General features: G+C 37.9%; 1 pseudogene; it reads right to left on the bottom strand.

The window, feature by feature from the left end:
- Positions 1–9,375: 9,375 nt before the first annotated feature.
- LOC116755722 lies at positions 9,376–12,516 on the bottom strand (annotated as a pseudogene).
- Positions 12,517–13,466: the final 950 nt, after the last annotated feature.

A 13,466-nucleotide genomic window follows, 5' to 3' on the forward strand; every position in this document is an offset into this window, starting at 1 on the left:
CACATATACACAATGGAATATTACTCAGCCTTAAAAAGAAATGAAATTGAGCTATTTGTAATGAGATGGATAGACCTAGAGTCTGTCATACAGAGTGAAGTAAGTCAGAAAGAAAAAGACAAATACCGTATGCTAACACATATATATGGAATTTAAGGGGAAAAAATGTCATGAAGAACCTAGGGGTAAGACAGGAATAAAGACGCAGACCTACTGGAGAACGGACTTGAGGATATGGGGAGGGGGAAGGGTGAGTTTTGACAGGGCGAGAGAGAGTCATGGACATATACACACTAACAAACGTAGTAAGGTAGATAGCTGGGGGGAAGCAGCCGCAAGGCACAGGGATATTAACTCGGTGCTTTGTGACAGCCTGGAAGGGTGGGATGGGGAGAGTGGGAGGGAGGGAGACGCAAGATGGAAGACATATGGGAACATATGTATATATATAGCTGATTCACTTTGTTATAAAGCAGAAACTAACACACCATTGTAAAGCAATTATACCCCAATAAAGATGTTTAAAAAAAAAAAAAAAAAGAATAAAGATGTTAATCTGAGATCACAGAACGATCTTTTTGTTAAAGCTAAAAGCAATTCTGCTTTGATTAGTTGCAAATGCAAATATTACCCAACTTCTTTCTCCTTCTTTGATAGTTGTATAGAAATAAAACTAAATATAAGAATGTAAGCCAAACCCACTACAAATGAAACTGCACTACAGGCCCAGTATCTTCAGTGATTTCCAGAATGATTTCTATGCTCAAACCTTCATTCTATCGAACTCTCTTCCTAAACAGAATTGTTTTGTTTTGTTTTTTTGTTTTTGAGTAACTTTTTTTTTTTTTTTTTTTTTGTGGTACGCGGGCCTCTCACTGCTGTGGCCTCTCGTGTTGCAGAGCACAGGCTCCGGACGCGCAGGCTCAGCGGCCATGGCTCACAGGCCCAGCCACTCCGCGGCATGTGGGATCTTCCCGGACTGGGGAGCGAACCCGTGTCCCCTGCATCGGCAGGCGGACTCTCAACCACTGCGCCACCAGGGAAGCCCTGTTTTTGAGTAACTTTTATTACACAAGAGATTCATATTCTTTATAGAGAAATCATGTAATCAAATAATCCAAAAATAGATTAAAAAAATAAAAATCAGCCATAATTCCACCTCTCAGATATATTATCACTGTATCTATTTTATAGTATAGCTTTCTTATATATATATTTTAACATCTTTATTGCAGTATAATTGCTTTACAATGTTGTGTTAGTCTCTGCTGTATAACAGTGCATCGGCTATACGTATGTATATATCCCCATATCCCCTCCTTTTTTGTGTCTCCCTTCCACCCTCCCTATCCCACCCCTCTAGGTGGTCACAAAGCCCCCAGCTGATCTCCCTGTGCTATTTGGCTGCTTCCCACTAGCTATCTATCTTACATTTGGTAGTGTCTATATGTCCATGCCACTCTCTCACTTCGTCCCAGATTACCTTTCCCCCTCCCCATGTCCCTAAACAGAATTTTAAGAAGATAGCCAAGATAAAATGAGAAACTGATTTAGACTTTGGTACCAGATTTACAGCTTCAATGATTTAGGAAAATCCCTTGACAGCTATACTGAGCCTCAGTTTTCACATCTGTAAAAGGGTGAGGATTAAAAAAACCTGATACTTCTGGAAATGCCTGTCATTCTGATTGGATATTTTTAAAATGTTGACTGAAATTTAAATTATAAAAAGAAGATGACAAAAAGACCTATTATCATTTTATTACCCAGATAAACCCTGGTGGCCCACTGATAGGAGATGGGGCTTCTCTAAGTAGTTTTCTTCATCCTGATTTCTGGACACTCCCTTCTTTAATCTGCTTTTGGAGGCACCGGGTGACATTTCGGCAAGTTTTATTCAATTTCTTTATGACTTGATTTTAGGAAAGAAGAATAGTAGCTGTGCTGAGCTCTGCCAGGTCAGATAGAATTTTGGAGTATTCTCGTTCTCTCTCTTGTAGACAGCCGCTGTCATTTGGTAAGCCATAAGCCTTCCTTTGCTTGGACTGTGGTTAGTGTGTTTGCTGGATTTCTAAAATATATTTTTAGTGTTTACTTGTTTAGATTGAAAAGATTGGGCTATATTTTTAAAAGTTTATCCCTCCATTTTGGAAGGCCTTTTAAGTTGTGATATTACATGCAAGAGAGCTAATGGAATTCTGGACTCCATATTTTCGTTTTTACCTTTTTTTTTTCCCTCAGACTTTGAACCAACAATGGCTAAGAATGAGAGGAACTCAGACCCGAATATTTTTTCCCTTGTCAAGCACAGAGAATATGGGAAAAAATGAAATTGGGAAATTGTTTTGCTCGTCTTCCTTTCCTCCCTTTTGGTCAGTTACCTTAGTCGTCCACCTCACTTTGTATTTCTAGCCTGGCTTCAGAAATACCTGAATTTGATGAACTACACACTGTTGGAGTAGTAGATTGCTAGAAGGAACCAAGATCCAGACAACCTTAAATGGTGGCTTCATGGAATTATATTCAAGGATGGTCCAGCCTATTTCCTCACTTCCATTGTGAAAGGAGTTCCCTATTCCTAAGATAATGGACCTATGTGCCACTGACAAAGAAGATGGAGATTTATCCCAGTGCCTTTATATATGTATAGATATTAAAATTATGTATATATATATATATGTTTATATATAGATAATGCCTAATGGAAATATCTCAGATGTTCTATTTTGTTTTTTCTTTAATTTTACTTATAAAAATTGTGACGATTTTTTAACTCAAAAGAGGAGAACCTTAAAAATTAATTAAAAACACATTCTCAGTAGTCTAAGGTTCAGAGTGACTTGGCAGAGAAAATTGCTGAATGGTTAGATAACAGTGCTGGTAGGCTTGGCTATTGTAACACTTTACATTTGAGTTTCTCTTCCTTGAAATTACAAGAACTATATGACTCAAGAGAAAGATTGATAATTAGGAATATTCTGCTTGCTTTTAATATAGCCTATTGAACATTTTGATTATTTGGAGATCATAGGAAGGAACCTTTATGATCTAACTTTTGAACAATTAGTGTTGCAACACAAAGCTATGACTTAAAATTAAAAAGGAAATTTGAAATGACCTATTACTTTTGGCATCTCAAGCCAGATATCTGCCAGAAAAATGAGTCACTTTTCAGTCAGATGGGTGGTCAGCAATATAATTTTTCATTGGGAAGCTGAAAGACACCATTGCCAAACAGAGCATCTGCAGTATTCACATCTATATTTGAGCATCTTTTGTTTTCCCAAGGGGTGCAGATGAGAAGAAGGAAGGCAGAGGAATGCACTTGCATAAAGCTTTCCAAGATGGATAGAACAGAGAGCATTCCCAGAGGCAGGTCGAGTTCAACACAAGAACAATTCTCTCAGTGCTTTCACAACTAGTTAATATACAAGACCAGTAGTAACTCAGCTCTCAAATCAGTGCTGAAATCAAGCAGAAGGTTGTTAATATTGATACGGTTAACATACATCAAGTAGGATTACTGAATTTTCTGAATCCAAAAGTTCTTCACAGTGTTGACATTTCCTTACTGAATTCCCAGGATTGTTTGGTTTCAAAGGCTGTTGGGCTCAAGACGCATTTGTTTTTAAATAATCCTTCATAAAAAGTTCAGCTTTCAGTCTAATATGATTGAAACCCAGCTTGAGTGTGTTTTATAATGCACTGAAATGGAAAGACTATGGGCACTGAATTATTCAAAACATGGTAGGCAAAGGAGTGATATGTGGGGAAGAGGTGATCAAAGAAATCAGTGAGACTTGATATGTCTTGTTATCGCATTTTATTTACCTTTTAGAACTCTTCCAAATATTAAAGAAATCAATATCAGTTTTCACCTGTTATGTTCCACACTTCAATTATTAATGAATGTCAAATTTGACCACAGTTTTCTGTACCACCTGCTCTGCAATAATATTTCTGAGCCTTTATTAAAAATGTAAAATTGTCATTGAATTTCCAAACATGATTTCTCCAGTGGCTAATTCAGTTTGTTTTATTAATAAGCAAGTTCTGAGGAGTAATACTAATTTAATATGCCTGCATGTAAGGTTAAACTGTAAATTATTCCTGCCGAAGGTGATGAGATATGACTGCGATGTGGTGGTAGGGCACTCACCTTCCTGAACAAACCCTGCGAGCGCACAGTTCTTGGGAGAAACCAGTACTTCATATAGTAGCAAATCTGATATTATTTTGCATGTCTCCTGTAGCAGTGGAATGCACACACACACAAACATGATCATGGGTGAAAAAACACACATGCGCACCTTAGATGCTTACATTAATTTCTGAATATAGTTCTCCGGAAAGAAAAAGCTTTACTGATGATTTGTATTTTTATAGTTTTTTATTTTATGCATACTAAAACACTTCATGAAATCACTTACTGTTTTGTTGTCCATGGAATCCTTTCAATTTTGAGATGCTAAATACAAATGGAAATAATGATTATAGTCCTTGGCCATGAAAGACTAAGTTACAGAGAACCTGGTGACCGGAGGTCAGAGCTGCCACGGAATTATTCTCTGCTCCAGAGACCATTAGAATATCACTGTGTACTCACTTAAGGATAGAATGCTGCTATTGAGAAACTAGCTCTCTTTTGTTTCTACTAAAAGGAGAGAACAGTAGGGGAACTTGCATGAGTGTATGAGACTTTCTCTGTTTTGTACAATAAGCCAAAAACAATACATGAAATAGCCTCAGGTCTTTTGTCTTTTGTACCCAGCTCCTTCCTGTATTACTCCTGATCAATTACACTTAAATCAACAAGAGTTGCTTGAACATTTTGACAGTTATGTTCCCCATACCCTGAAGCATTTTTAAAGGGTTACTGAGATAAAGCTATTTCAAAAAATACTCCCTCCAAATTTTTTCAGGGTGGCATCAGTGAAAAAGTAACTTAGAGGAAAAAAACTCCACCTTGAGTTCCTGGCCAACCACTCTAAGGCCAGGCAAGCATAAACCTTCATAGCAAAACCTAAGTTTGTTCCCAGTTGAGAATTTGGTTTCTATGGTCTTATTTAGAAAGTATATGGAGACTTTAATTCCCTATAAGCCCTTTCCGAAGAGTGAATACAGTTCATCATTAGTAAGAGATGATGAAAATTACAATTTTGTTGAATAGGTGGAATATATATTATACATAATATATATATTTATTTTTAATATATATATAAAGTTACTATTCAGAGTCCTAAAACATGGATTTTTCTTACTTACCAAGAATGAACAGTAACTTGATCTCTAAACACAATAAAGCACCTGGCCATAGCAGAATCATAACAAATATTTGATATCAGAATGAATTCACTGTTCAGGTATAAAGAGGGAATAGCTTCAGTTTTCCTCTTTCTTGCACCCCATTATTGAATCCTGGACAGAGGGGATTTTCTTGATTTTAATCTAAAGGAGAAATGTTCACTTTTGTTAAGATGGAAATTGACAACCTCAGTAGGCAGAGGCACTGTTTTTATTTGGCTGAATTCATGTTTCTAGTGATAATTCAAGGTGTAATAGGATTTTCTCTGCCACTCCAAAATCTGAAAATGATAAGCATCTCACCAGAGTTTCAGGATGGCCCATTACCTATGCTGTGGAAAGGATATTCAAAATACCATGTTTCATCAATGTCTTCTCAGATTTATTTTTTTTTATTTTTATTTTTTTTTTCAGATTTATTAATCAATGGACAACTACTGAGTTAAGACAGTGTCTTATCTTTGCTTAAAAAACAAAAAAACAAAAAAACCGCACAAACACAAAAAAACTGTTAACGATGAAAACTTATTATGCCAGGCCTTAGTATGGCCTGACTTGGAAATTTAGTTTCAGAGGCTTTTGTGAATATACCAAGGAAAGAGAACCTAGGTGTATCTTATTCCCACAGGCCACCAATAAATATTTGCTTCACGGAGAAAAAATTAATACATAGTATAGGAGAGAGCCTGACAGATGCTTAACATTATTGAGTGACAGCAATGCCCAAACTCATCTGTGACCAAACACTATGAAAGTATCCTCCTAAGGATAAACTTACTACAAATAAGTGAAAATTCAATTATGGAGATACTTTCTGTTTCAGCTCTGATATGCAAAACGCTTGGAAGTTGTCACTGTATCTTGTCCTTACAAGATAATGTGGTACAAAATGAAAATCAATGACTTTTCTCAGATGTGATTAATAAAACATGTAACTATGAAAGAATTTTAAAACTGTAATTATGTATGTGTATATATGTGTCTCTGAAAAATCTGGGTCAAAGAAAACTGAGGCTATCAGTATAAACTCATTTAACTTCTATCTCTTCTTATGTTTATTTCCTCCCAAACTTACCAGTATCCATCCAACTCGAAGGATACAAGCGATTTTTATATACTGTGCAAGGTTTTTTTCTTATTCATATGTCCATGTTTCCCCAATTCTCTAAATTATTATCTACATCTTCAGGATCTCCTTTATCGGTTCCTTCATTTCAACATATAAAATATAAGTCCTTCTCATTCTAAAAAATTCTTTTTTGCTTATTATGTTCTCTTTTCACCCAAACTCCCTGAGAGTAGCCTATTCCCACTGTCTTCACTAGCCCCGCCTGGCCCCCACAGGCAGCCCTACACCCTCAATTTATTGCCATCTGGCTTTTTGTCCACCACTTCACTGAACTGCTCTAAGGTCACTGGGGACCTAACTGCCCAAATCCAGTGGACACTCACATTCTCTGAAGGATGACACTGTCATCTACTTCCTCCTTCTTGAAACTTTATCACCTCACTCCTTCCCAGAATTCTTTCTCTGCTTATTACTTAAACGTTGTCAGTACTCACAATTCTCTGAAATCTCATCCATGTTCATGATTTTAATGACTGCTGATATGTGCTGATGACATTCAAATTTTTATCTTTCCATGTCTTCACGTGCATGTCCAGTTATCTACCAGTCTGTCTCCTGAATTCTACAGGTGCTTTACAATTCAACATGTCCAGAACTAAAGTCTTTTTGCCAATTCAGTTCTTTATCCCCTATTTCCAAACTCAATGATACCACCACCCAACCTTAGTCACACAGATGGGGGTTCAGCCTCCGCCTCCTACTTCTTCCTTACTTCCCAAGATCAAGTCTTGCTTGTAATTTCCTAAATACAATTAGAACTTATTTCCTCCCTTCATCTATACCTTATTTCAGACCCCTTTCTTCTTGCTATTACCTGGTCTAGAAGTTACCAAATTGCTGTTTGGTGGAACCAGTTGTTAGACACTTCTGTTAAAAAAGGACACTAGAGTCAAATAGCTTTGAGGATGGCTGTGTACCATGCGCCTGCTGTGACGATCCAGAATGAACACTAGCCTACAGCAGCCCCAAGGAGATGTACAGTAAAGAAACCTGATTAACTTTACTTAAGCCAGGTTCTCCCTTCTGCCGGCCTATAATCCTTTCAGTAGGGACAGGAGAGGAGGTGGCAGCGTGAGTCCCACTTGAAAATAAAAAACACTGCTCCTCAGAAGAGTGGGGCATGATTGTCTCCAGGCTTCTTCAAATTCCTCATCCATACTGACGTCAGTGGTCTAAAATGCCACCTGAACTTGTCCTTTCCATCCTTAGCTGTTTTCTGAGGAAACCAGCTCCACACACATGGGTGGTTAAGACCCGCTCTCCTCCTCCTCGCGGCCTCCTTTAGGGGCACTTGCCACTGCCTGGTGACACTGCACTGATCCTGCAGAGCCTGTGCCTGTGGCTCCGTAACACACCCCTCGCACACTCATGGCTCTAGACTTCCGCTATCCTCTCTGCCTTGAGTGTCCTTTCCCTTCACCGGCTGACTCACCAGTTTTTCACGAGTCCTTTAAGACTTAGCTTAGGGACTGCCTCTTTCGATGACTTTTCTTTGCCTCACAGCTCCCCCTCTTCTTCCACAAACACTGACCAAACGCCCTGAATATGCCCATCACAGCATGTCATGTGCAGGATGAGACATCTGCTGTGTGTCTTCCCCTCTCACCCCACTGCTAAAGGGCCAACGCTACATCTTGCTCATTGTTTCACTCCTCTAACACCCAATCTATGACAAATGAACTAACTAGTACTGTAGTAGCCCTCTTAGTAACAATCAGGCAGGAACTTCTAGAAGAAATCTGACACTGCAGCTGTTCTCTGCTCTCACCTTTCAGTCTGAATGAACTAAAGACTTATCCGTACATGTTTTACCAAGGAGACATAATTTAATCCAGAGATGTGTCATCACATACTCTTACATACTCTGCCGTTTAAAAATTCTGCTCACGATGGGGGAAGGAGACAGGTGTGCTTTCTGACAGCCCCACTGTTTTGCACTTCTAGTGCTCACTGCCTTCTCTCTCAGTCCCTTCCTTAAACCCTTCTTCTCTTCTTACAAGGACACAGGATAACAAAGTAATTAAGAGCTTGGGTTCTGCCTATCTGTGAAACAGAAACATAACCAAGGACATAGAGAATAGACTGGTGGTTACCAAGAGGGAGGGAGTGGGAGAGGGTTGGATTGGGAGTTTGGGATTAGCAGATGCAAACTGGTGTATATACAGGATGGATAAACAAAAAGGTCCTACATGGGACTTCTCTGGTGGCGCAGTGGTTAAGAATACGCCTGCCAATGCAGGGGACATGGGTTCGAGCCCTGGCCGGGAAGATCCCACATGCCAGAGAGCAACTAAGCCCGATGCCACAACTACTTAAGTCCATGCACCTAGAGCCCGTGCTCTGCAACAAGAAAAGCCACCACAATGAGAAGCCTGCGCACCGCAACTAGAGAAAGCCTGCGTGCAGCAACGAAGGCCCAACGCAGCCAAAAATTAATAATTTATTTTAAAAAAAGTGGATGTATTTTAAAAAAACCAAAAAGGCCCTACTGTAGAGCACAGGGAACTATATATCCTGTGATAAACAGTAATGGAAAAGAATATGAAAAAGAGTGTATATAAATGTGTAACTGAGTCACTTTCCTATACAGCAGTAATGAACACAACACTGTAATTCAACTATACGTCAATAAAAAAATAAAAATTTTAAAAATTGCCATAAAAATAGTCACATAAGGGAGACTACCCTGGTGGTCCAGTGGTTAAGACTTCTCCTTCCAATGGAGGGGGTGAGGGTTCGATCCCTGGTGGGGGAGCTAAGATCCCACATGCCTTGTGGCCAAAAAACCAAAATATGAAACAGAAGCAATACTGTAACAAATGCAATAAACACTTTAAAAATGGTCGACATCAAAAAAAATCTTTAAAGAAAAAATTCACATAAATCAGAAACAAATGAAACATAATAAAGTCCATACATTAAAAAAAAAAAAAAGAGCATGTGTTCGGGTCACATCGCAGCTTCCCACTTACTTACAGCTGTGTAATTCTGGGCAACTCACATAATATCTCTTCAGACTCCTCATCTGTAAACGGGGATGGTAACAGTTCCCTACCTCAGAGCGTTGCTATAATCCATAAACACGGTTAAGTGCCTTGGTAAATGTTTGAGGCTCTCTGGTTATTGTGAATTAAAATACCTCAATGGCTTCTGGCCATGTGATTTATAATAGTTGACATTTAACCAAATGGTAAAACTATTCCATTTATTATTCCCATCTCTTTTTAACCCTTACCCTGCTTTGTTGTTTATATTTTCTCCCAACACAGAGTGCTAGTTCCAGGAGAGTAAAGGCTTTATTTTGTTCACTGCTGAAAGCAATAGCACCTAGAAAAGTACTGTACATATGAAGCCCTCAGTAAACACTAGCTGAATGAATGGTGCAAAGTGTCACAAGGAAAAGTACACCAAAACTTTCATTATAATAAAAAAGTATAGATAAATCTTTCTCTAATGGCTTCCAGTCAAGTAACTGAAACCACCATATGTTATAATAAAAACATAAGTAATTTATTAAAATTTGAAGGCAAAAACGTAATTTTAAAAGATTTAGACCTATGTTAGGCGTGATAGAGTACGGATGCTTTCTTGAAATTCACAGTCACATCCAGGAGTATCACTTTCAGAATGTTCTAGTAGATTGAGTTTACTTTTAGTTGTCTTTGATGAAAGTCACTATTCTACTCTCTTAACAGAAATGTTGTTTCGAAGACTCACTTTTAATTGGTTTATTAACCAAAGAATTATTTTGCCCAATTCCTTTGCTTTTCCACTTTACAGGTGAGTCAGAGCAGGAATGCAGGTCCTTCCCAGGTTGTTTCCTAGCAGAGTATTTTTTGGTATATTCACCTGCTTTGCTCGTTTTCTCTGAAGAAGACCTGCTATTTCTAGATAATTCCTCTTCTTTTCTTTGACTTCCAGTTCCAGAAATGATGTCTGCTGAAGGGAGAACATGTTCTAGCAATGAAATCTTCAAAAGACTCCTGCCGCTGCTCTGTGACTGGGACCCCCAGGTTGTCTTTGGAAGTTTCTAAGGCCTCCTGAGTAGACACTGGGACATGGAAGGAGTCGAGAGGCAAAGGAATCCTAGCGTCACCTGTAATTTTCTGAAACTGGACGGAAAAACAAAAGACAAGACAAAAATTCAGTGATGAACAAAGCCAACCATTAAAAAGTAGAGTTCAAAACTTCAGTGTTACTCTGTGATCTTATTATTAACACAGTCAATATTCAGATTTCAGAGCCAGTTTTTTTCTAATTATATCTTGCCAAGTGATTCTCAGCTTAACCTAGCTATATCCAAGGCTATGTCTGCTCCATTTTCAGACTTTGGTGACTGGGGTAGTTATTACCCATTTCCTTTCCCTCACTAAAAATAAAACCCTATTCTGTAAGATAATTAATTTCTCTTCTATCCTCCAGGCACATGCAAACAGTATATAGTTTGTGACCAGACTGTGTTCTCAAGCTGTCAGTTCCCAAGACCAGTCTGAGATTGGTTGATGGGGGCTCCAAGTAAGGCTAGAGGAAAAGCTGACAGGTTTTCCCCTCCCATTCCCATAACCAGGTGATTCACTGTCATATGTTACCTATTAGCTATGTCTGGATTACTTATTTTAAAAACTATATCAGTATGTGTACCTTCATTAGTGTTCCTTCATTGTAAGCTGACTGCATACAAATAGAAACCTAAATAAAATATGAATAGAATAGACATTTATATAATTTAAAATCTGGAATATTTTCTCTAATGTTTTCTTTCTTCATTAAGGATAGTTTGCTTTAACTCATAAATTTTCAAAAGAACTTCCAGTCTCCTTATTTACAACAATACAGTATCATGAAATGGGCAAACATTTACTAATCTCAGATTTGGAAAGGATTCCACAGTCTTCTAGCTCCTGAGCATGTGAACTATTAGAGATTGATCATTATTGTTTTCTCCCTGACTTGGTCATTTCCTTTTTGCTAATCACTCTTAGAATCATTAAGTGCTGTTCTGTCCACTTACTTGGATATTTTTCATTTGTCCTGGGGCACCCTGTTTTGATTCTAATTTTTCTTCTTCAAGTCCCTTCTTTTCTTCTTTACGTGGACTACTAACAGTAGAATTCATCTGGGGACGACCTAGTAAATGAAAATCTGACTGATCTATACCAGCCATTGTGGCCAGCTGCCCAAGCCTGGGTCAGAGGAGAAAAGGAGAAAAGACAAAAGTTATTATAATCACATAAGAGCAGTTTAGATTTCCCCAGACCTACAATCATGAAATACTTCTAAACTCTTAAGAGCCAACATCCTACTCCAGACAAGCCTCTCTCTCCCCCAAAATCTCAGCCCTTTACAGATTCATCCTCTAAGACACATCCCACTGTCTCACTAGGAGCTTCAACATGTACCATGCATTTTGTCCACTGCCTGTCACACCTCTATTCCCACACTTCTTTACCACCTTTCCTCCAGTTTCCAAGAATGTGTTTGTTCCTTCCTTCCCAACACCAACACCAATTCATTCACTGACAAAACACCACTCCATCAACTATCCATCTCCACTTCCCTCTTCCAGCAAAATTGCTCCCAGTTAAGAACCACTGACCTATATCTCCCCTGCAGATTAGTAATAATTTTTATGTCTAAGGCAAAAATAACTTTAATTCAGACTTATCAAACAAGCAAAATAAGTGAAAGATAGGAAAATTCTTATGCATTCCCGAATATTTTCAATGAAAACTGCCTTCAATTTAGTCTTTACAAAAACCTACACCTACTAATTATCTACAGGTTACTCTTTTATAATGAGCTCCCCACTCTACCAAAGCAGGCTTCCCTATTTGCATTTCTTAACAAATTTAATTCCTCATTTTAAAAAGTCAACTGTATTACCTATTATTACACTAAATATGGCCACGGAAGTGATGAAAATTGCTCCAGTTCCTCAGCAAACTACCATTATAGTCGCAAAGAGAAGAACGCCATGAAGAGAAATGAACTAACCCAGCATCTTTAAGGAGATCCAAGAAAGCCTGGAACTTCTGAAAAGAATTCTCAATGCTGCCCAAAACACCTGCATCACCCAGGATCATGCTTGTCAATGAGTGGGCATGAAGGGTTTCAGACAAAGAGAAATTCATATTTCTTAATTGGGCATTTTCATGTTCCAGCTATAAAAGAAGGCTAAAAATGTCTGACATAATTTTTTCTCATTGTTGTCAGAAGTAGTCTTGCCTATTTCCAAGGAACAAAACTAAAACACTCAAAATGTAATTAATTTGTAATTAACCTAACTCTCCACCAGTAAAGACAGAGACCATATCACATAGTAACCAAAACCCACAGGCACCCAACAAAGTTTCCTATATAACACTTAGGTGCTATATAAATAAAACAAAGTTATCGTTTTATTAATGATCTTTCACAAAAGATCACATTTCTAACTAGTTCAATTCATAATGGAGTCTCATTCCACATTAGAAAATTACCTGCTTTAAGTTTCTCTTAAATTAGAAAATGAAATATAGAATCTGATTTGAATAAAACATATTACAACTCTGCTGAATGTTAAGAATTAACTTTAGTGAGCAAAATATCTAATGCTTACGTTTAAAAGTCCTAAATCATACCCAACCCAATTTATTAAATGTACAATCACCAATATTTTCTTTGGCTTCTTGAAAATATTCCCCCCGTGCACTCTTCCCCTTCCGCTCATCATCTATGCACTTAAAACCCCTGTAAGCTCAACTCTAGTATTTCTCAGAAAGGCCGTTAATGTTCATGATGCCCCTTTTGCCTTACATGAGCAGGTGCTAAACATTTATTGAATGAGTGTCCGCCAATCCAGTGGATGCATTTTCAAATATTCCTCCCTACACTCACCCTGTGATAAATTATATTCAGATAGAACTTTTTAGATTATGCCCTGCTTTCATGCACATTCCCTAATGTAATTCTCATAGTATATATTTTTATCTTTCATTGCATTCTCAGAAGTTTTCCAATATCTTATATTTAAATGATTCACTTTCCTAATTCA

Source organism: Phocoena sinus, chromosome 6 (assembly GCF_008692025.1).
Source record: "Phocoena sinus isolate mPhoSin1 chromosome 6, mPhoSin1.pri, whole genome shotgun sequence".
Lineage (NCBI taxonomy): Eukaryota > Metazoa > Chordata > Mammalia > Artiodactyla > Phocoenidae > Phocoena > Phocoena sinus.